General features: G+C 39.6%; 1 pseudogene; it reads right to left on the bottom strand.

Annotated features, from left to right (window-relative positions):
- The window catches only part of LOC100723858 (liver carboxylesterase 1-like), a 28,709-nt pseudogene extending 13,307 nt beyond the window's left edge, over positions 1 to 15,402 (bottom strand).
- Positions 15,403 to 24,234: the final 8,832 nt, after the last annotated feature.

The raw sequence follows: 24,234 nt of genomic DNA, 5'->3' as shown, positions 1-24,234 counted from the left end.
TGTGAGGGCACCTATTGCATTATGTCAGTCCTCAAAACATTTTGAATTTGGGAGGATAGTGGATTTCATATTTTCAGATTAAGAACCTTCAATCTGTCAGATAGATGAGATAGTTCATTTAGTTTGCATATGCATATAATATATATGTAATATGTGATTCAATTTGAAATATATGTATGCATGTGTGTATGTATCACCTATCTTCCTATCTGCAGTTGATTCTTGTTATTCACAATAGAAATGCTCTATAAAGTTGTCATGGACACTGAGTTTATGAAGACTGAACCATTGCTTGGAGGAGAATTCAGGAATGAGACCCTGGTTCCATTTTATTGTCATTTGTTGCATGTAGAAGTTTCTATTTTAAAATACTTACATAATACATATTTCTCAAAAAGAATTAATCACAAGTAGTATTTATTTGTATAACACACCAGTCAGGAAGAGCTTAGCGTTTTCTCCAGTTTCAGCCTCCCAACAATGTTGTTCACTACACTTTTTAATATTTCAACATTTTATTAATTCACAACTTTATGATTTTTTACAGTATTGATAATGTTACCACTTCCCATAATGGCCTCAGCTGCAGATGGTTAACATTCTTCCTTTTTTGGATATATTAGTTGTGCATTCATTACCACTGAACTCAAAGTCAACCGCACCGTAACGCAAGCCTGAAGAAAGCTGCTGCGTCACCTGCATGTTCTCTTTAAGTCATAACACAGCCACCTGTGTTTAGGAAGCCTAAATAGCATTTCAGTGCTGTGGTTGGGAGTTGTTTTAAACTGATAAACCACTAACAGAAAACACCGAAATGCCACAGACAAACAAACAAAGAAAACCACACCCTGCATGACACTAAATGTACCACAAATGAACATTATCTAATACAGATAATAGAACAAAAAAGAACATCGCTTTATTTAAGATGGGAGCGTGTGTTTCAGAATAATCCACTCTCACTACTCTGAACATATCCGCTGACAGCCACAAAATGTGGAGGTTTGACATTTGGTCACAGATACGATTTTGCAAATAGATGAATTCACAAGAACAGAATCTGGATTGACTGTGCATATCTATGTACCTATATATCTACCTAATGATCTATCCATTTATAAAAAGAGCTCTTACTGACAAAAAGGTTGCTTTGTGGAGGAACTGAGAGCTCCTCACCCTCAATTAAGAACACTATGAAGAAAAGAATCTTGGATGGGCTAAAGCTCTATGATAAGTATATTAATTTTAAGTTTTACCTTTGATGAAAAACACATGCTGACATTTAGTGGAAACTGATTTACGTGTCCCCATATGGAAAGATGGTTCTGAGAGCAATTATATGTCACATTCATAAGAGAAAAACTTGTCTGTTGAACTGCTATCTTCTAGGTACCAAATCAGATTCTGCTAAGCAGACTGTGCTTGTGAAATCTTTGTCAAATGGATGAATAGATCTCATTTTATTCTCACAAAACCTCTAAGAGAGTGTTATGATGCCCAAGGAGGGAGCAGAGGGCATGATTTTCAAATGCTGCAGAGTTAATGTCACCAGATCTAGGAAACCCCTGGGAGGTGGGAGAGGAGGAAGCAGGAGATGGAGGGGGACTGTAGGAGTTTCCTGGGTGGTGGAAAAGGGGGGTGTCCTCAGGACTGAGAGTCTATGCTCCCTTCAGGCATAGCTAACCAATGCTGTGTCTTCTCAGGAGATCTGTCCTCTTCCCAAACCCTTTACTCAGTTTTCTTTGCCTATGGCAAGTGGAAGTTTCTAGCATGAGTGATTTCATCCCTTTTTGGGAGCAGAAAGTGCAAATGAAAATGAGACTGGCTTAGTCTACAGGACACAAAGTTGCTAAGTAGGAGCACTGGAAATCAAAGGAATAAATTCCAATCTTGCCTTGATTATTTTGGCTATGTTAACCAGAAAGTCACTACCCTTCTCTGTGCCTTAGAAAGATACACTCAAGGAGTGACTGTAATTCCACAAAGGAGATTTCTTTCATTTATCCTGAGTAGATACTTAAAGGTGTTAACACTTGAAACCTGTGATCAGAAAAGCAAAGGTCCTTACTCCTCTGGTATCTCCATGTAAATTAAGAGGAAAAAATTCTGTAAAACAAGTCAGATAATGGAGTAAGTATTCCTTGGGAAGAAGCTAATCCTCTGAGCTGTGCCCAAAGGTATCATGTATTCTCACCTTGTGCCTTCCTTGCTAGGCTTGGCAAAAGTGGGCAGGACATGAGCTCTCCTGGGCATGAGTAAAGTGTAGAGGAGTAAGCCATAAAGAGGTAGGCACCAGTAAAGGAAGAACAGACCATGAGACCTCAAGCCAAGGTTCCCGGAGCTCCAAGAAGGAACTCTCTGACTGTGATTAACTTTCCTTATAAACTGGGTCATCGTGTGCCATAAAGAGAGAAGATGAAATATTTGCTTCTTTCCTGTCATTAGAGGGTTGTTTTGTTTTCATTCTTTGAATAACCTGGGTCACTTTATGTGAACTATAAATCAAAACTCAAGTCCCAAAGTCACAGTGGGCTCAGTCTGTGTGTGTACAGACAGTTCTTTGTGTTCTAGTGGCCTACCTCAGAGATACTGGAATAATCTTCTGGGTTCCAAGATCCAAATAGAGAAATCAAGGACTCAGGTGACTTCGGAGCTCACATTCATGCCTTCCCCTACAAATGAGTAGTTCTTATGGGACCTGGGACCTGGACACTGTATTCTCAGGATGCTTACCCTATTCAGGTTCCCGTAAGGACAGACTGGTATGGATCACACATCAATCTTTCAGTGTCACCTGCCTTATGGAGCATCCAACCTGGGTATAATGAATGTTTCCTCTCTCTGTGCACTCACTTAATTTAACCCATGAAATACTTTGATGTACTTCTCTTCAAACAATTTTTTGTTAGCAGATGTGATTTTGCTCAATTCGTGTCTGTTTGCTCCCTGTGACACTCTTCCTCTGTATAACTACCATGAGTGGATCCATGAGTATATGGCTATGTGAAGTTTCTCAATCTGTGGAGCACTGGTTAAGTGGATGACCATATGAATAGAGAATGAAAACTAGGAAATATATGATGAGTGGTTCATTGCTTTTGTTGGAATGATAACAATATAGATATATGATAACTGAATGATGCATGGATTTTAAAATTATTGAAAGAGGATGAATAAAACATTATGTCTAAATTCATATTTGATTTGTAAAAGTATATCAATGGATTGAATGGATTAGTGGCTCCATAGATGGATAATTAGATAATGGATTAAAAATGAAGAGTTGGATTGATGAACGAATAGAGAAATGTTTATTCTATAATCATAAGTGAAGCAGAATATTAGAAAAATCTAGTAAATTTGATCAATAACCCTTTGTGCTTAGTATATTAAGCTCCAAAATTCAAGATGGTGGCCACTTTTGTGAATATAAAATATTTAATTTCTTACAAATACATCTGATTACAATAATGGCAAAATAATAAGTTTTAAAAGGGTTAAAAGATTATGTAATTTTTATGTTATGTTAGACTTTATTTTGCATTTGGGATATTTCAAAATAATAATGGAAACAAAATTCCTGGGTTGGATAGGAAGACTGACCCTGTGCAGGATATGTGAGAAATTTCCCATTTGATTTGTGTAAGACAAGAGAGCTGAATGGCTGGAGTCAAAGGCCACATACCCAGATTGAGGCCACTAGAATGAACCTACTTACCATTTTCAGTGTGGTTTCCAAAAGCTCTCCCTCCGTCTTCTGGAGAAGACACTGAGCCATGGCATCTGACATGGTAGTTTTATATCTAGCAGTAAGGGCAACTTGCTGCAGCGATCGTAGGCAAAAAAAAAAAAAAAAAAAAAATTCAAGAGCAACATCTCTTCCCTTCATTAGTACTTACAAAGACAGTTTATCCCATGCTAAAGTTTTGAGTGCAACAATGAGATGCAAGAATCAGAAATATTCTAGACTAGGAGGTATTGCTTTTGGTTTTCACAAGGAGTAAAACACCATTACTAACTGTGGCATAAGCCATTATATAATAACTGTGTCTTCTGTAATCTTATCTCTGTTAAAATGGTTTGATGATATGAAAACTGAAATCTGAAGAATAACAGTATGTATTAAAATTGTAAGAATGGAGCCCCAAATTCTACATTCTGGTTTGAAAATTCCAGTAATGGAAAGAACTGTTAAGTAAACTGCTCATTTCTAAACAAAAACGAAAGCTACTACTGTGCAACCAAAGGGGAGTTTCTAAGCCCATAGGTACTGGAAACAAATTTTGGCAGAGGAAGAAATGGTAGATCAATTGAGGCATGATTTATTATGGTGGGCCATGGTGAGTGTCTCTCATACATGTTCTGTTGTAAGGCAAGGCAGGGAGAGAAGGAAGGGAGAGAAGAAGGAGGGAGGAAGGCAGAAAGGAAGGAGGAAGTAGAGAGGGGGAAGAGAGAGACAGAGACAGATAGAGAGAGAGAGTCATCCAAGGTAGAAAAGGAAAAACATCATTAGTGCAGATTCAATTGGGGATTCTTCTGGCTCTAGAATGGGTAGCTGAATTCTGAGTTTCCTCAGAGCCAAGGAGAGTTTGGGCTTTGGCCTTCCACTATATGATGCCATGTATTGAGTACAGTCATCTCCCCAAACCTAGGGACTTGTCAGCAAAGATAGTTGGTCTCTAAGACATGCCAGTAGCAGCCTTGTGAAGCCTGGGGAGAGACCTGGTACCAGGAGCACTTACAAGAACAGAGACTCTTTCACTTCCTGCTGTGACTAGACAGTCATGTAGTCTGGGTTTCCTCCAAAGTTGAAAATGTTGTCCTGGACCTAGTGCAGTGAAGCTACCTGGTCCAAGTGTTCTCAGTTTCCCTGGCTGTGTTTGTCTCCAATGCTGCAAGAATACAGGGCAAGGGTGGAGAAAGAAGGGGCAGAGATGTCACAGAGAGTTCTCAGGAGGACCTCAGGTGGCCTGGGGACTTGCTATGGTAGGATGGAGTTTGTCTCATATGAGTAGATGTGTAGGAGACTTGATCCTCAGTGCGGTGATTTTGGGAAGTGATAAAACTTTTAACAGATGGACACTGGTGGAGGACCACTGGGATGTGGAGGATCTCTTTTCAGGAAGAATTAGCATAGTTCTGCACGGGACTTTGGTTAGTTCTTGAGGGAGGGGAATTACCAAAGAACAAGACTGGCTCCATTTACTCTCTGATTTCTCTTGCTATCACATGTGTACCTACCATGGTGGCATTTGGCATCAGCTAAAAGACCATTACTACAGCTGACACCACGATGTTGGATAGGAAAGGAACAAAACATATGTAGAGATGGAGGCAAATGACTACTTGCTAAAGATTAGCAGAGATGATAATTATAAAGACAACTGGAAAAGGGCTTAAGACCATCTCAGAAATCATTGAGGTAGCCATTCCCATCACAGGCTATGCTTTCAAAGGCACAATGCTTTAGAAGTAAAAGCCTGGAGCATTCTGCATGAGCTTGTTGACAAAGAATGCCTTGAGGTTCTGCTCCCTGGTCTGAAGCTACTCCTAGAATCAGAACTACAGATATCCTTATAAGGAAGCTGGGAACCATCAGTAAAGGTGCAACAGACTCAATTTGTGTCATACAATCACTTCAGCTGCTCTATGGAGTGACCATCATATAAAATATGCAGGCTGCACACTCGACTTCTACTGTATTACCACAAAATTTCTCTTCCTTTTCCACAAGGTACCCTGCACAGTTACCAAAGCTTCATCCTTACTGTTACTCAAGAGGATGGCAGCCTGGATTGCTTTCCTTCTTTATATCCCCTATCCAGTTAGCCACCAAATCCTCTTGGCTTAGCCTTGTGGAAAAGGAAGAGAAATTTTGGGGGGATACAGTGGAAGTCAAGGGTTCAGCCTGTCCCTGTGAAGTAGAAGGTCCTCTACAGACTGTCTGATGAGAAGGGAAGATATAGTTAAAGATGAGGACCACACCTCGTGACCTGTGGAAATTCTTCTTGAATCATTCAGAGAATTAGGGGAGACAGAGTCACAGAAAACTGAGAGAGCAGAACCAGTCAAAGGGCTGAAAAGGAATAGGTAGGATAGGTTGCCAGAGCCAGGGGAAGACAATATTTTCAAGAGGCTGAATGGTATTTGTGGGTACTACTGAGAGATTACATAGGATTGTGCCAAGGTGACCTTGAGAAGCACAGACCAGAGGCATGGATAAGTGACAATCTGCCTGGCATAGGCAGAAGAGAGGCAAGGGAGAAGGAACTGGAGAGACCTTCTGTGGCAGGCTTACTGGAGCAGGAACAGAGACACAATACTTGAGCGAGAAAGAAGTGGTATCCAAGAAGGTCACAAGTATGGCTTAGGATAACTCTTTAGCAACAGACCTGAACTCTCCTCGAGCTTCACAGCCTTCCTAGCAGTGCTCAGGTCTCCTGTTCCAGGTCACGTATTAGTTGTCTAGAGGTCATATGATCTGGGCCACACACACTCAGAAGAGGCTCACAGTCACTGCCCACTTAGAGAATCTGACTCTTACTCCAGGACAATGTGATGGATAAGATTATTGCCCTGACTCTTGCACCTGTCAGATTCCACACAAAGAAGTGAATTGAGTGGACTCTTGAGCTCCTCCAGGAAGCATTGCTCACTGGAGTCAGACATTCTAACATTGTCCCTCTGCAGTCACCATTCCTTCACCTCCCAGCATTCGCTGAACTCACTCCACAAAACAAGTCTTTCCTTTCCCTCAGAAGATAAGTTTCAGTTGATCTGCTCTGCTGCCAGCTCACTGCCACCATAGAGGGTCACAGTGTGCAAGGTGAAAAGGATGAGTGTTTAGAGGTGGAAACATGAGAACTGGCCAAACAGGATAAAGACGAGTTTGACAAGTTGAATATCCAATGCAGGTAAAACAAAAGCTCAGAAGCAGGAGAACAAATTTGACTGGGGAATAAGAAGTTAAGTGGGGTCCAAATATTAAGAAACCCAAATACTTTATTAAAGAATTTAGCTACAATCCTTTTGAGAGTTGACATGACAAAAACTGGGTCAAAAATTTTTGCTTGGTTATGAGAAATGGAAAATGAAAAGAGCTGAGTACGTTAACCTGAAGAATCCCCAGATTCCCAGGTGATACTGAATGCTTACTACCACATCTCATGGGTAGAGAGTGGCACTCCATCAAAAGTTGATGTCACACCACACAATAAACCACCTCTGTGGATCCATACCATCACCTTGAAGAAGCAACCATGCTGGTTATAGGAAGCAGACAAGAAGGACATAGGATTGATTGTTTGATTTGGTTGCCTATCTCTTGTCCAAGACTAAGGAGGCCATTACCCAGAGTCTACAGTGCTCAGTAAAGAATGGGATGTACCTTAGTGGTAGAGCTACTGTGGGACTTGTGTGGAACCCTGAGTTAAAAAGATCTGAGTTAAAAAAAATGATTGTGTTACAGACTTGTCTCTAGGACTCTTCCCAGCTCCAATTTTATTGGAAATTATATTTTTAACTTATCTGGAAATTAAAATCTTGAGCTAGTAACTAAAGAAATAATAGTCTCTTTTTATTATTTTGAGAAAACTTAGAAAATTTAAAACATGCCTTTTATATGTACAGGAATCTCTTTCAGAAGCCCAGTGACACTGAGGGAAATTGAGACATCAAAAATTGTTTTTCCCATGGTCAAATAAAGGCAGAAGTCTGGACCATGACGCCTCCTCCTTGGGCTGTCTTTGTTCACTCCAGTCTGCACTGAAATGTCCTGGATGCTGACAGTCTCAATCATGGACCCCTCATTTTCACTGCTTACTGGCATTTGGCTGTTCATTAGGTCATCAGGAGAGTAAATGTGTAAGACAGTTTTCTGAGTCCTCAAGAGGAATGTTTTCTAGTCTGTTGATAAAAGACCTCAGAGAGCACCGGCCCTGCTCTTGTAAGTTGGGAGCACCTGGAGAAGAGAGAGAGAAGAAGCTCTGAGATTCAAATAGATCTAAGCCAAGTTCTCCTGGACCCAGACAAAGCCTTTGATCGGGTGGTTTATTCTTATCAATAGAGTTCTTATAACCAGACTCAAGGCAGTGGAATGTACAGGAAGATATCTATGCATCTAGAGTCCCCAGAGATCATGCAAAATGAGAAGCCCTTGACAACTCACTAATCAAACAACAGATCCTAAAAAGGCCTGACCTCAGTTCTAACCTGCCAGATGAAGTGGGGTTGCCATCTGTATAATATAATATGTGGCTCACCATTTTCCACCTTGCAGTAGATCCTGAAGTGACTCACTCAGATCTGGCTGCTATAATAGCAATCAAAGAGCTGCCCCTCTACATGGAAAGAGTTGAGGAATGTGCCTTTCTAGTCACTGAGACAGACTTCACTTTATGTACCTGGGCGCCTTCCAACACAGCTTGGGCCTTCTCCTTGGGTCTTCCTCAGGTGTACCTATGTCAGAGAACCCTAGCAACCTTGGAATCCTTGTAAAATTCATTACAAATCTGGACTGTGAGAGCAATGCCTATAGTCGAAGAGGGCACAGGCTTAAGGGGCACAACACTGAGTCTGCTTAAAGTCTTTGGAATTCAGTGTGCAGACACTGTAACATGACCACAAGCATCAAAAACATCCAGGAAAATAAGACCTCAGTGAGCAGTGTTAGGCATCAAGGAGCCACAGTCAGTGAGACAGAAGTATGATCTCCTAAAGAAATAATTCCAAATAGTCAAAGTCTTGTTTGTTTCAAGGAAGCTCAACAGATTTTGAGTACAAAGGCAAACTATTCATGCATTTGTTGAAAAAAATAAACACAAAGGATGAAATGTTAAAATGAATTGAAATCCTTCAGCTGAAAATACAGTGACTGTAATGAAAAGTGCATTACAAAGCATCAACAAGAGACTTCATCAAGTGGAACAAAGAAGCAGGAAGCTGGAAAGCAGACTGTTTGAAAACATAAAATCAAAGAGGAAGAAGGGGCCAAAAACGTAGACTGAAGCAAAGATAACCTTTTCTACAAACAAAGGTAGGAAAAAACTAGCTATCTGCATGCAGAAGATTGAATCCAGACCCATATCTAAACTAAAATAAAAGGGAATCAAAGATCTGAATATACAAGCAGAAACAATCTGTTGGAAAACACCGTAGCTAAAAGTCTTGGTCATAGACATATACAAGGACTTTCTGAATAATACTCCAGCAAAGGAATTAGTAATAAGAATCCACAACTGGAATAATATCAAATTTTAAAAACTTCTGTATAGCAAAAGAAAAGAAATCCTAACACAATGAAGAGACAGCCTACAGAAAGGAAAAATAAATTTCCCTGCTATTTCTCAAAAAGAGAACTAACATGTAAAATACATACAGAACTAAAAAAAATTAGACCCCCAAATAAAAGACCCAATAAAAAAGATGGACAACTAAAATGAATAGACACTTCTCAGAAGGAATACAAATGGACAGTAAACATATGAAAAAAATATTTAAAATGACTGCTAGAAAAATTGCCAATTAAAACAGCACTGAGATTTCACCTTACCCCAGAAAAAATGACCATCAAGAAATCAACTAAACAAATGCTGGTGAGCCTACAGAGGAAAAAAAGACTCCTTCCATCCTTCTGCTGGGAGTGTAAGCTAGTGAAATCAGTATGAAATTTCATTAAAAAAAAAAACTAGACATTCCAGTTGACCTAGCTGTTCCCCTTCTAGTATCCTCCCCAAAGATAAAGTTAAAATCATCTGGTTACACATCCATATTTGTAGAAGCACAACTAAAAGTAGCCAAAGCTTGGGAATGGACAATATGTCCATCAATAGATGAATGGATAAAGAAAATGTGATATAAACACACAATGGAGCACTGCTGTGCCCTAAAGAAGGATAAACTTGAATAATATGCAGGAAAATGGATTTATATTGAAATAATTTTATTTATTTAAAGAAAAAGAAAGAAAAACAAGACAAAACCGAAAAAAGGGTAGAAGTTATACAGAATTTCAAAGAAAAATATTAACTTTAAGAAATTACTAGTTGATATGTTACATGTCCTCTTAGAAATAGTTGTTCAAATTACAAAATCAAAGCATAAAAAGTGGACACTCAAACATTGACAGTGCAAACCATTCTGTTCAATGATCTAATGGGAACTTATTAATATGATCATCTATTCTACACACTTAAATGTCCATATAGTTATATCCTTTAGAGCACTTCCCTTCTGTCATTTGAAATGATAATATTAAGTGAAATAAATTACACACATGTTTAAATATCATGTGATTTCTCTTATATGAGAAACCCGAAGTATATAAATAAAATAAAAAGCAAAATAAAGCAGAGAGAAGAGGAAACAGGAAGTTAGATAAAAAACAGAATGAGAGGGGATGAAATGAATTTATGTCCAAGTGAGATCTCTTGGACAACATGAAAGGATAAAATGTTCAGGTTATTAGAGTTGAGGATAGAGATGAGAGAAAAAGGGATGGAAGGGATGAAAACAGAGAATGTTCCAAACCTAGAGAAATATATTAATATCCAGATAAAATAATGCCAAAGAGCAGACAGCAAGATAATCAAATATGCAAAGATTAAAGACAAAGAGAAAACCCAGAATGCAGAGGGAGAAAAGAAGCAAATAGCAGAATAAGACTCCAGCAAACCTTTCTCAGACAAACAGAAACCAAGGGAATTCACTGTCTCTGATTTGTCCTACAAGAATGTTTAAAGGGAAGTCTTCAAATGCAAAGAAAATGATACCAGTATAGCACAAGAAAATATCAAAAGATTGTTTGTTTTCACTGGCGAAAGTAAATATACAGACAATTATTAATATGTTAAAATCATAGTTGTTCTACATAAACCACTGGTATCTTTAAAAAGACACTATTAAAATAACTATATGAATTTGTTAATGCTAGGCAAGATAAAAATATGTTATCAAAAACTCAAAATAGGAGTAACAGATGTAAAGTGCAGGCTTTGTTTTCTTTTTGATCAAATGTAGGGTGCTATGAATTTAAAATATTTATAATATTTATACCTTAGGATGTTTTCTGTAAGTCTTATGGTTACAAAGCAAAGCAAAGCAAAAACCTGTGATAAATACATTAAAATTAAAAAGCAAAGGATCAAAAGGTGCTACTAGAGAAAAACACTTAATCACAAAGAAAGAGAGTAAAAGACGAAGAAAGGAAATAGAAATCTACAAAAGGGAAGCACCTGAGGGCCAGTGAAGACTTGAGGGTTTTTGTCCAAGCTCCATAGGTTGACTAGAGAACGTGAATCATTCCCCTGTGTGTGACGAGGTACATGAGTTTATACACAGCTGGGAGTGGAGAGCTTGCAGTGTCAGCTTCAAGACAGCAGAGAATAGAGCACAAGTTCTTATGTCCCTCACCTGTTCAACTAATACTTTTCAAAGCACTAATCACTACTTATGCCCTAATGCAGCATATAATTCAGCTTTTTAAGTTTGTATTTGTCTGTCTCTTTCCTTTTAGAAAGTAAGTTCCATAAGCACCCTAGCGATCCATGTTTTGCTCACTAATGGATGCTGAGAACCTATAGTGTGCTTGATGCACAATAGTTAAACAGTAAGTATGTGCTCAAGACATACTCAAGTAAGCTCAAGACAGACGTGATGATTCTGGAATGTCTTTTAAAAAATCTATAGTGTTCTCCAGAATTTCAGAACAAAGAATGAGCTATGCAGAGGATGGTTTTGTCTTTTCTGCATCATGCTGAGACAAGCAAGCTCACTGAAATATGTCAAGTCACCCCCAAGGTTAAATGGGAGGGTAAATGGTAGTGCTTCATGTCATCCATGGCTCTGCAGGCTGTGGAGGAGCAAACCTCAGGGATCCAAGCAGGATCCTTGGCAAAAGGAACTCCCAGGAAGACAGCCACAGGTTGTGCAAATTCTTCCAAGCTGATGCATTTCCCCAAGACTTCACCTTGCACGGTATACATCCCTGGGGGTGAGAATGGGTGCCCTATTGGACAAGGAGAGGAAAGAAGACCATCAGAGGGGAACATTAAGCCTTGACTCTGGGTGGGCTTTTGCTACTTTCTAGGCCGATGACCTTGAACAAGTGACCCACATCATCTAGTCTTTTTATGTAAAATAGGAGGTTTCTTGTGTAAAATAAAGATGGAAAAATAGTTTCTTATATAAAACGAGGATGGGGAAATCTGTCCTACCTCAGAAAGCTGGATAAAAGAGCAAGTCATAATTGGAGGCAAAAAGCATTCACCATAAAATGGATGCACAAAGGAGAGGTGCTGTGAGGGATGAGCAAGGGCTTGAGTTTCCTACTTACAAACTTCTGGAAACACGGATCTTTTGAGATGCTGATGTTGAACTACATGTTGGAAGAGAGGATGAACAAGAGGTGCCCTATTCTGCTCTTAGGAGGGCTGCCCTCATAGGGAGATGGAACCACACACATATTTAATGTTATTCTGGGAAGAAAGAGGTTTCATCTTACAAGAAGCAGGAAGGTGCAACTGGGGTTGGAAGAGAGTATGAAGGCTCTGACTGCTGCGACCACGGAGAAGCTATGATTTACACCAGAGGAAGGAGTGACTAAGGGAAGATGGAAGGGGCAGGGCATAGTCATAAGAGGACGTGCTGAGATCTGGACTCTGAGAAACATAAGGTCTGGGTGGGAAAGAGCAAGTGGCATATGGGTTCTACTAGATGAGTCCTCATGTTATGGAAGATCATTCTAGAATGAGCAGGTGAATGTCAGGGAGGACCTCACATGCCAGGCTAAAGGATTGAATTTAATTTTGTGAAAAAATGAACAGGAACAGTTCTGACTCATAGGTCACAATAGGCTTTGAGAATATTCTTCAGGTAACTAAGAAAGCTAGCAAAGGAGTTCCTGTCTGCTTTATCCTGTCCATTTTTATGGTGCAAACAATTATTCTTCATCTCTCTGCAGTTTCCTCATCAGTCCTGGTTCTACTCACTGTGGGACCAGAGTGAACTAGTCTTTCAGGTGGATTTTTGGGCACTTGATCATGGCCATTCCTATTTGCTGCAGCCTCAGTTTGGCAGAGTCCTTCACAGGACGTGATTTATAGTCTCTTCTCCTCGTTCCTGGAATTTGGATACAAACAACATGTCAACATCTTTCTCAAAGTAAGTGGCAGAACAGGAACGAATAATCTATATTTGGTTTTAGGAAAGAATAGCAAATGACCTTGAAAATTCAAACTAGGTTACAAGGCAGTATCTGTTTCTCATGGTATTAATAGCCAATCACATACTGTGGATTCATGTTGGTTGTTATTGTTGCTAATTATTACAAATAACACCAAGCCAAACTTCTTGGAAGGCACCTACCAACTATACCCACCTCCTTTGGTTTTTATTTAATACATTTCAACTTCTTGAGCATGAGATTATCAGGATATAATCTCATAATAAATGTATGTGTATATTGAGATGCCTGTGGATGGTGCCAATGTAAATTAGTATTTTCTTTGTTCTTTCTGAGTTGTTTGCATGGATCATAGATCACCCTTGAGAACAATAAGAATAATTTTGTGAGGAAATACAGCAATGTCTATAATTAATTCTGAAGAAAACATCTCTGTGGACTATGGAGTGAGGGAAATAGAGGGGAAAGGAGGAGACTGAAGAGCACACGTGTGGTGCTGGCTCCACGTTAGACAGATGCAGGGGGCAGTAGTGAGGATCCTGGTAAGCAGATGCCACAGCAGGATGTCTCACAGATCTGGAAGGAGACAGAAGCAGCCACATGAAAGTGCAGGTGCACAGCATGGGTGTGCGTGACTGTGCTGCAGACCCTTGTGCAAGAAGAGAACCAGCTGAGAATAAAGCAGAGAGACAGCTGCAGCTGAGACTGAGTGCATCCACCGGAAAGGAGGCAGGAGAAGGGCACAGCGTCTGGGCAGAGAGAAGAGGAAGAGAGGCTGCCAGGAGTGCAGAGTGCTCCAAAAAAGTGCTCCAAAGAGGGAGGGAAAATCAGAGAACAATGTCCAGTCGTGGTCTGCGTTGGCTCAGTAATAACATTCCAGCCAGATGAGTGTGGTGGAAGCCAGACTGCCCAGGATGAAAAATGTGAAAAGTATGGAAGACTTAAACAAATATGATAACAACAAGCACCACTTAAGTTACGTGAACTGTGTACTGTGTACTGAGCAGTTACTATGTGCCAGACATGCATTCCAGTTCCCTTAAGTCAACCCTTAAAAAAGCCTTGCTATGAATGTCTCTGAGCCTCAGTTTCTCAGCTGATAAAATAGCACAAATGTGTGTTGAGGTTCCTTGATACAGCTCTGTATTTATGAATTACTTAATTTCTGTATCTGATGCTTATATCTGAGGCCCTACTGACCCTGGAGGAACTACCTGGGTCCCTTCCCTTCAGATCCCACATCCATATCATCTTCTTTGTCAAGGTCTCATACTTCTGATCACCATCTGCTTTGCTCTAATCAAGCACAACCAGAAATCATACCGACAACCTCCATGCCTAAAAAAATCCCCTGAAGTTATTCAAACTACCCAGCCCTGTGCCCGCTTCCTGTCTTTCCTCCTCTTTACAGAGAAAACCCTGATAAAAGCCTTGTCCACAGTTTTCCCTTCCCTCTGCCTCCTGACTGACCAGGGTGCTTCCCTTTCCCCAAGTGGGTGTGACCCCTCTTATCTGGAACTGTGAGCAACAGATCATCTTTCCAATGGCCGTTGGATTCCAGTCCAATCTTACCATATGTCAAATTTCCTATGAATAAACTCCACTTTAATCAACCCCTTTGTCCATTTACCCCTTTATCCATTTTATATACCTCCTCTCGACCAGGACCATCCTAAGTACTTCAGAATCAAAACTCCGCTTTGTCCTCACTGCATCCTACTGAGGTAGGTATGAATGTCATCTCTACTTTACAGTTATGGTGATCCAAGCAGAGCAAATTAAAGACCTCACATATTGACACATAGTTCAGAAGTTCTGAGCTGGGATTCAGATCTCCACACTGGCTCCCATGTTGGTATTTTTATTATTCTGCTAAGCAGCTTCCAAGATCTGGCCACAGCTACATTAAGAATTAAGGAAAAAATAAATGGAATTCTCTTGGTTTCTCATGCATGAAGTTAGTTTAATGTTCTCCTAAACCTGCCCTGTGTAGCTGAATTTCTGCTCTCTCTGTAGGGTTAGGTCTGACTGTGCTGCTCCATGATCAAGCCCAAGTCCACAGGGTGAACATCTCAGTGGATGTGGATCTGTTATTGCCCAGCATCCCTTCCCATCTCAGCTAGGATAAGGATTTCCAAATGTTTTCCTAAGGGTTTGCATTTCAGAACTCACCCCAGGCTTTGAAAGCCATGAGAACCCAACACTAGAGCACAGAGCCACATCATGGAAGGCCAGAAGCTGCTTCTCCAAGTCACTCTAAAGGGGTTCTCAGGTGCCACTACAGAGGCTGAGGCCCAGTTCTTGTAGTTTTGCCCCTGCAGGTGGATTGCCTAATCACAAGATAATTTTAAAAAAGAAAAGAAAAAAAATTGTTCCACTCCACAGAGCTCCTGAGGAGCTGATGCAAGCTGGAAACCAGGCCCAGGCTGAGTTCACACTCTTTTATCTAAGGAACTCAAACCCAACTCTTGGATTACAGCTAACCACAAACTGGAACAACAACTTCTTTCTTAAGACTTTCTCCCTGCTGAGACCCTAAACTCAGTGCACTGTGAGCTTCCCAAGAACAGGCACAGCAGCGGATGTCTTCAGATGCAGCACAGTTTGGTCTGGTAAATTTTAGAACACCTCACATCCCCAGAACTGTTCATTTGGGAATTTAGGACACATCTCTCAGCTTTGCTGGGATGGAGCTTCTTAAAGTTGTGGGCTCACAAGTTTGCAAGCAATCTTATACTTCATCTGGACCCATTTTGATGCCTAAAGTAGTTTTGCAATATGCCTGCCAATCCTTCTGTCTGCTGTTGCATACCTCCAGTGTCAAGAAATTCACTACTTTTAAAAGCAGGGATTTCAGAACAGAATATTTTTACACTGACTGGACCCCCTGTTACCAGAACCCCTTGCTCTAATTATCAATTCGTTTATCCATTCATTCTTTGAACATTTCTCAAGCTGCCTGGCTTTTGACAGTAAAATTAAAAAAAAAAACTGGGAAAAATAAAAGTATAGTCCCTAATCTCAGTTCTGCCTGTAAATTTAATCTTATCAGGTCATGGATTATACTATATTTCCTTTATACATGTTACAGAAAGAAGAACAATATACATAGTATTGACTTCTAACTTAATGATTTGGTATAGCTTCTGTTTTGCAATATCTCCCAGCCACAACTCAGTAGATTTTGAGTGGGAAATTTTCCTCTGTTACAGTGCTGCCCTCTGCCGGATATGGGGAAGTTCACAGGTGAAGTCGAACGTTTTGCTCAGGTTTCATGTACAGTACAAGCTGAAAGTTATTTGGGGGGAAAATGACAATAGACTTTCTATAAAAGTGCATATCTATAATTTTAGTAGAAAGTAACTAGATATTTTGTTTCTACAATGATGGAAAATAGAGGCAAGTGTGAAATATGTCATTTGAGTATTTAGGAAGTGAGTTTGTAAAATGAAAGAACAGGAAAAGGCTGGCCTTGAACCTACTTGTGCTGAAAAATTGGATGCCATAAGTAATATTTTAAGAAGTATTAATTCCTGAAGTTGTTGATCAAATTATGGGTTTAAATTAAGTGTTGAGGATATTAAAGCAGTTGTTTTGAGAGGGGGTGGGAAGTTTCTGTCAACTTGGGAAATACACATGACACACCACTCAGATGCCGCAGTTCTTAGTCAAAAAGTGTGCACCAGAATGTCTTAAAGCAGAAAAATTAGGTTTTAAGATCCCATCCAAGAAGATTCTGCCTCAGTGGAAAGGTAGTATGGCCTGGCCACTGGAAATTTGGAACAGATCGCCAAGTGATTCTTCATTAGACTCCCTTAGAAGAGCTTGAGTTGAATGGAAACATGTACACAGAAAAAAATGGATATCAATATCACTTATATGCTGCCTTAGTTACTTTTATTTTGCTGAGACAAAATACCAGACACCCAAAGATAAAGAAAGAAAGGTTTATTTGGCTCACCATTTGTAGAGGTTTCAGTCCATAGTTGGTTGACTCTGAGGCAAGGTGGCTTGAGGGCGGAGCATCACAGAAGAGAAACATTCATGGTAGACAGAAGGCAGCAAGACAGCGAGCAGCAAGCTACATTGGACAAGCAATAGCTCTCTTTCTATCCCTAATACTTTAGCACCACACCATGAATCAACCCCAGCGTCATCACATCCCTTATCCTAACAGCACGCACCCTAATCATGCCACCTGTGAAAATCCCCGCCTATGATCAAATGAAGTTTGGGCAAGGTATCTAGACACAAGCCATAACATTCAAAGACTCATGCATATTCCTTTATGCAAAAAGTATCTAGTCCATCTCTAAGAGTTGTCAAAGTCCTAACAGTTTCAGCATTGCTGAAAAGTACAAGTCTAAAGTCTCCTCTGAGACTTGAGGCAAACTCTTAGTTGTAAGCTCCTTTATAAAGAAATAGAAAGTTAAATACTTTCAACATATGGAGGCACATGATAAACATTACCATTCCCAAAGGTACAAATGGAATAGAAAAGAATGGGACCAAAGCAAGTCCAAATCTAGCAGGGTAAATGTTAAATTCCATTGATCCATGTCTAGCATCCAAAAGAGGTTAGCTCCAAAGGCTTCAGAGGCTTTGCCTCTATGGCACTACAGATGGTTAGAGCATCCATGGTTTCTGTCTTGGACTAGTTTTGCTCACTCCTTAAAACTTTTCTCAGACAATCCGTATTCCTGGTTTCTCCAATCTTCTGAGGTCTCTACAAAACCTTCTGCTTCACACTCAGGTTCACAACCTGCCTTCATAGAAACATACTTCCTGGCCTCCCAGGCCTTCTGAAATCTGAGTTGAAGGCTTCCTGACCCAACAGCTCTTACTGTCTGCATGCACCTAAAACCAGAGCCATGCGGACAATGCCTATGTCTGATGCCAGCTGGTACAGAAGCCAGGTTTCTTTATCTCATAGAATTTAACTGCCTGGATTGCTGAGTACTCTGAATCCAATCCTGAGACAGATATTCTTTAGGTTGCTGCCATCTTGGAATTTTTGGAACTTCTAAAGCTCTATTATCAAAGCAGTCTTTCACCTTTTGAACCTTGAGGCTGAAAATAGTGGAGTCTTAATGTTTCTTGTGATGTCCTTAGGCCATCTTTACCATTATCTTGGTCCATTTTCTTATTCTCACCAACCAAGTTCTCTGTGCTCTATCTTTGAAATCCACAATTTTACTAGAGCTTCTTTTCTGGCCAAACTCAAATGTTCTAAATCATTCTTCCAGGCCATTTGCTCTTGTTTCTCAACATAGATCTAACAACACACCACCAGTAGCCATTCCATTGCCATTCTATGTAATATTTATTCATACAATATTAATAAGGCCACCCAACATTTTTGTTTAGTATCTCTGATGTGGATCCTTTCTTTCCACTTTTAACAAGGGTCCTTATATTTATAGTATATTTTTACCCAAAATTTGTCTTGAAAGTCAAGACTGATGATGCCAAAACAACTCCAGGAAACTGAAAAATTTTGTTACATGCTTATTAAGGTTTTTAGGAAGGAAGCAATTTACCCTTTCCATCAGCTCCAACATGGTTTAAGAGAGCAAATAATAGACACTGGGCATGATTTTTTATGTGGTAGAGACCATATTAAGCAATATAAAATTTGGATTTTCAATCAAATCTAAGTTAGGAAGAACCCAGACTTTCTTGTTAGCTTCTCCAGATAAAAGACAAGCTATAACAGAGAAGAAGTGAGGGAAGGGAAAAAAAGCACTGGAGGGAGAAGAGCAGAAGAGGACAATCCCTCACCCCAGGATTAATATGTATTATGCACATGTACAAATTCCTCAAGATGAATATGATTGTTATGTACTGAAAACACGTGCTAAAAAAGCCATGAATAGTCAAATATCAAAATATGGAATCAGATTCCTTTGATTCAGGATTCAGTTTAGTGTTGGTCTTTAAATCCAATGTGACAGTCTTATTTCATTGATGTCTCTAAATCATTTTCATTTAATGAATTATTTGATTGTATTAAATTCAATCATCTTAACAATGTTTTTACATGTGCTTATTCATGTGTTTTAAATTTCTTTTTATTTATTTCTTCACATGATTTGAAATTGCAGTTTTTTACAGTTCCATTTTATCTCCACTCTTGGGTTGTTATGCAGTATTTTTTAAAATGGTAGTGGTTATTCTAGTCATATAATATTCAACTTTGGTCACCTAAAATCAAAAAATATAATATCAATAATATGAAGTTTAAAAAACTTTTAGGAGTATACTGAAAAGTAGTGTCTCCTATTTTTGATTCTATTTTTGTCATATTTTGCCTTCCCTGGTGCATGTGTGATTCTAATTCTACGCTTTCAGTCTTCCTTAGTAGTATATTTTTGGCACATGTTACATGGCATATCTGATGATTTCATGGTAACAGCCAGGAGTGGTTCCTCAAATCCTGATCTTCTCACCATCTTAGGGGTCCTGGTGTTCCTCAGTGTTGGAAATGGGGCTTTTTCTGTGGTCCTACCCTCTCCACCAATAACTGATCTCTAATTGTCATGATGCAGAACAATTTCTCATTCCAAACTAAAGAAAATATAATATTTTCCTTCTCTTCAGCCTCAATAGGTCTTCACTGGTCCCATAAGGGAAATAAGATTTTCTGCGTTTTCCTCAATGGAGTAGGACTTTCGTTCCTTTTTTTTTAGAAAAGTGTCCCAAAAGACTTTGCACCCCTGGAGGAAGATGGATTCATCTCTAGGTGAAGACACATTTGACCTTGAAAATAATATTTATTCTCCAAATTGAGACCTTAACCATTCACATTGTCCCTCTCTGGAATCTGTCCATGCCCATGGTTCTCCAGTCTCCACAGTACAATGCCTTTTTCATGGACAAACACCTTCTGAGCATATTCCTGTGTTGGCTGCTTCAGGCTCCCAGAGCTGGCTATACTTCTCATTCAGAGATCAGTGTATTTTCTCTGGGAGAAAGATTCTCCTTTGCACCATTGGTTCTGAGCTCAGTCCAGAGAGTCATTTCTTTGTCTTTTAGCCTCTGAAGTGCCTGGATAGTGGCAGTAATCTGCAAGTACCCTTCCTCCTGATCATACTCTGGCCAAAGGGACAAGCTCTTGTTTTAGACAGTGACCTCTCCCAGACAGTGTAGCTTCTTAGCTGCCCAGGTAATAGCTCCTGTTGCAGTTCTTGTTGCTTCAGTCTGTAGGAATGGCTGGTTACCATGATGCAAAGCTGGTCACTGTGATGCATATTGTAAGAACCAATTCTCAACTCACAAGTCATTCTGTCTCTATACTTCCTGCTTGCTTATACCATATAAACCCTAGACCAGCAGAAACATTTGGGGAATGATCCTGATCAGTGCCTGTCAATGTAAATAAGTCTGTCTCCAAATCCTGGGTGTTGTTTCAATGTTTATGTTTGCTATTGCACTCTCATCTTTGAGGTTCCTGGGAAAAGGATCCAAGAACAATTAAATAAATTTCCATGTGGTCCCCATATTTCTCTGAAATTTGCAGGAGTTTTGTAGTTTATTCTACTACAGGGCCATATACCTTCAGAGACAGGGAGTTTTTCATCTCTTTGGTAGCTTGTCAGTCTTTGGAAAGATCTTGTTATGTTTTGGATCTGAAATATTGCCTAGACACTCATGTAACTAAAGCTTGTTCCATATCCATGGTCCACTGAAAATGAGTGTAGTTGGAGAAAAGGCCCTTGAGGATCTTCTCTGGAACTATGTTAGGACACTTTCTACTTTGTTTCCCTGTGTCCTGGCTGCAATGAGGTATCCTGCTCTACCACATGCTCCCTACCACAAAGTTCAGTCTCATCATGGACATAATATAATGGTAAAGTGACCAGGGAAGACATCTCTAAGACTATGAGCTAAAATAAACCTTTCCTCCTTTAGGTTGGCCTGAAGTATTTTGTCACAGTCATGGAAATCTAACACAGAACACTCTTTGTGAGAAGAAAGGACTTTGCTGTGACTATATCTGGTGATGTAATGTAGAAGCCTTTCAACTGGTTAGTGGGAGGAATTTGTAAATGTTTGGAGAAGTAGGTGAGAGAAAGCTTAGAACGTTACAAGTGGAGCTTAATGGGTGTCTCAGGTGAGAGGTCAGTAGGCAAAAATGCCGAAAGGACTGTGGAAAGGAAAGACTGTGCTAGAAGGTTTCACATGGGAATGAAGAGTCTATTGGGAATTGGATCAGAGGCCAGTCTGGTTTCATTCTGGTGAAGAACTTGTTTGCCCTCTTTCTGAGATTTTGTGTGAGGTTGAATTTAAAAGTGATGGGCTAATAAATACGATGGTGGAATTTCAAGACAGCACAGGATTGATGAGATTTAGAGCTATTTTCAGCCAGGTTTAGAGTAAGAATCAAGAAAAAAAGTAGAGTGGAAAGATTTGAAAGCTTGCAGTTTTGTCAGAAAAGGGAGGTCTTTAAAGTTGTAACTGAGGAGGGAGCAGCTGTTAAAGTGGCTGGCACTGTTAAAAAAAAGAAATTCAGTATTTTCACGTGGACAATGAGATGTTGCCTTAAGGGGTTCTGGGAACCTGCAAGACTTTCTTGAATCACAGGCTCAGTTATGTAAAGGGGCAAACTCATGTCAATGACCTGGCTTTGAGAAAAGATCCGAGACCCTCTGCTCCCAAAAGTGGCCTAAGAAATTATTTCCATGGGATTTATTTCCACCTATAAATTCATCCAGACACTCAGAGGGTACTAAAGCTCTGGCTCTATAACTACACCTCAAACTAATGGCAGATCTTTTCCTCCAATGCTGCTGTTTGTCTAAGCATGGTTAAATCATGAGTTTTGGGGTCGTGGAGGCTTCTACCGGTATTTCAAAGGAAAGACTGGGAGACAGGACAGTGTATATCAGCATCACAGTCACTATAAGCAGTTCTTGAAAGGGAATATGGAACTGTGAGGGTAAAGTAGAAGCCACAGTATAGATCTCACAAAGTTGGAGATGTTAAGAATGTAGAATGTCATCCCAAGAAAGCCAGAGAAATTAAGTCAGCTAAAGTGCATGATGAGAAAGACAGAGAGAGAGAGAGAGAGATACCATAGGGGTTGCAGACAGCAACCATAGAGACAGGGCTACTGAAACCACCAGGAGCCCACAGGTCACTAGTATTACCAGGGTATAGAAATGGTGCTTTATGATTTAATGTTTATCCTGTTAAGATTTTTCTTGATTGATTCATATTTTGATATGAATCAAAATATGATATTTTCTAATCCTCTCTTTTGGAGTGGGAATGTTTCCTGAGAGCATTTGGGTAAGTACCAACCTTGGAAGTAGGTAATTTTTTACTTAATTTATGCAAGTGCTCACAGATAAGAATTACCTTGAGTTTCAGAGGAGACTTTCAACTTGCTATTAAAGTTATAATAAATCTTGAAGATGGACAGAATGCATTTCACAATGTAAAATAGACACCAGCCTTTGGGAATCAGAAAGGAATATTATTGTTTACATCATAAGCATTCACAAACATTCATCTGTTGAGGGCTAGATCCCAAGTTAATGGTGCTTTTGGGAGATGGTTGATGTCTAGTTGTGGTGGTTAGTTGGAAGAAGTAGGTCATTGAGAGTGTCCCTTGGAAAGTATGTTGTAATCACAGCCCCTTGCAACTCTCTATGTTTTCTGGCTTCTATAAAATAAGCAGCAACACAATTTCATGCCATGGAGATCTACTACAGTCCCAACTGACTAGAGCCAAAGACATTGGATTGCAACTCTGAAACTATGACCCCAAATAAACTCTTTCTCCCTGAAATTAATTTATTTCAGGTATTTTCTTTTCTTTCTTTCTTTCTTTTTTTTTTTTTTTTTTTTTGTACTGGGTATTGAACTCACAACCTTCCGCATGCTAGGCAGGTGCTTGTGCTGCTGAGCTAAATCCCCAGTCCATCTCAGGTATTTTCTACCACAAGAAAATTCTTACTAAGGAAGATCTCATTTTTAGATCATTAAATCCCTAGGGTTTGGAGTTTGATAGCTGAAACGTCAAAAGTTTTCCTTTCCCAGAAGATATGACCACCCACACATCACCCTGTTCCAGCCTCGACCATTACCTGGGAAGTTGGCCCAGAATTTAATCACCATCTTGCTGAAACTGACTTTCTTTTCAGAGGACCACCTGTGCAGAAGATGAAACTAAAATGCTTCTGTACTCACAGAAATGCCTTTGATGGGCTCACGGCCATAGCAACACTTAAGAGTGTGGTAGAAATGCAGAAATTTGGATTTTATTCTGCATCTGCTCAGTCAAATTTTGCATTGTAAGATGATTGTGGTTACTTGGTGTATTCATTCCACTCCTAATGACTGCTATGACTCAACAATAGGCATGAAGTGCATCTGTCTGGAAGCTTGCTCTCATGACCTCTTGAACCTCAGGATCAAAATGCCAACAGGGTGCTTCCTTTGCCTGCCAAGATTTCAGGCTTCTAGCCTTTTTTTTCATATGTTACACACATCTATATTTTCATATGGAGAAAAAATATCAAAGCTGCAAAGACCCTAAGGATTCACAAAACAGAAAGATACTAGAGGCACCTTCATAAATAGACATAATGCATGTGTCATAATTGCCATTATACACTACATACAACCACTGAGAGCTAGGGGGTTAAAGACCTTGTGGAAGATTATCATTAAATATTATATTATTAAGTATATATAAAATACATGAGATTTACTATATAGCTAGGTAGACGGATGGACATACATGACATTGTCCATTACACCTGTTGATCTTTCACTCATTCACATTATGATGTATTACTGTGAGTGAGAAATCAAGCAGTAGCCTGCAGGTACCCAACTTCTCTCAGCCAGTTTTTTTTAAATTTTATTTAAAAGGAAAAAGAGAAAAAACAAAACAAAAGAAAGCAGTGTAAGGGTACAAGTAATACAGAACTACAAAAAAAAAAAAAAAAAAAAACAGTAAGAAATCACCGGTTAACAGATTCCACATTATCATCCTAGAGATAGTTGCTCAAATCACAATATCAAAGCATACAAAGTGGACACTC

This window comes from Cavia porcellus, unplaced genomic scaffold (genome assembly GCF_034190915.1).
Source record: "Cavia porcellus strain 051 isolate PalLab524CR breed Dunkin Hartley unplaced genomic scaffold, mCavPor4.1 scaffold_4, whole genome shotgun sequence".
NCBI lineage: Eukaryota > Metazoa > Chordata > Mammalia > Rodentia > Caviidae > Cavia > Cavia porcellus.
The sequence above is the reverse complement of the archived record's forward strand: the minus strand, read 5'-3'. Positions and strand labels throughout refer to the sequence as shown.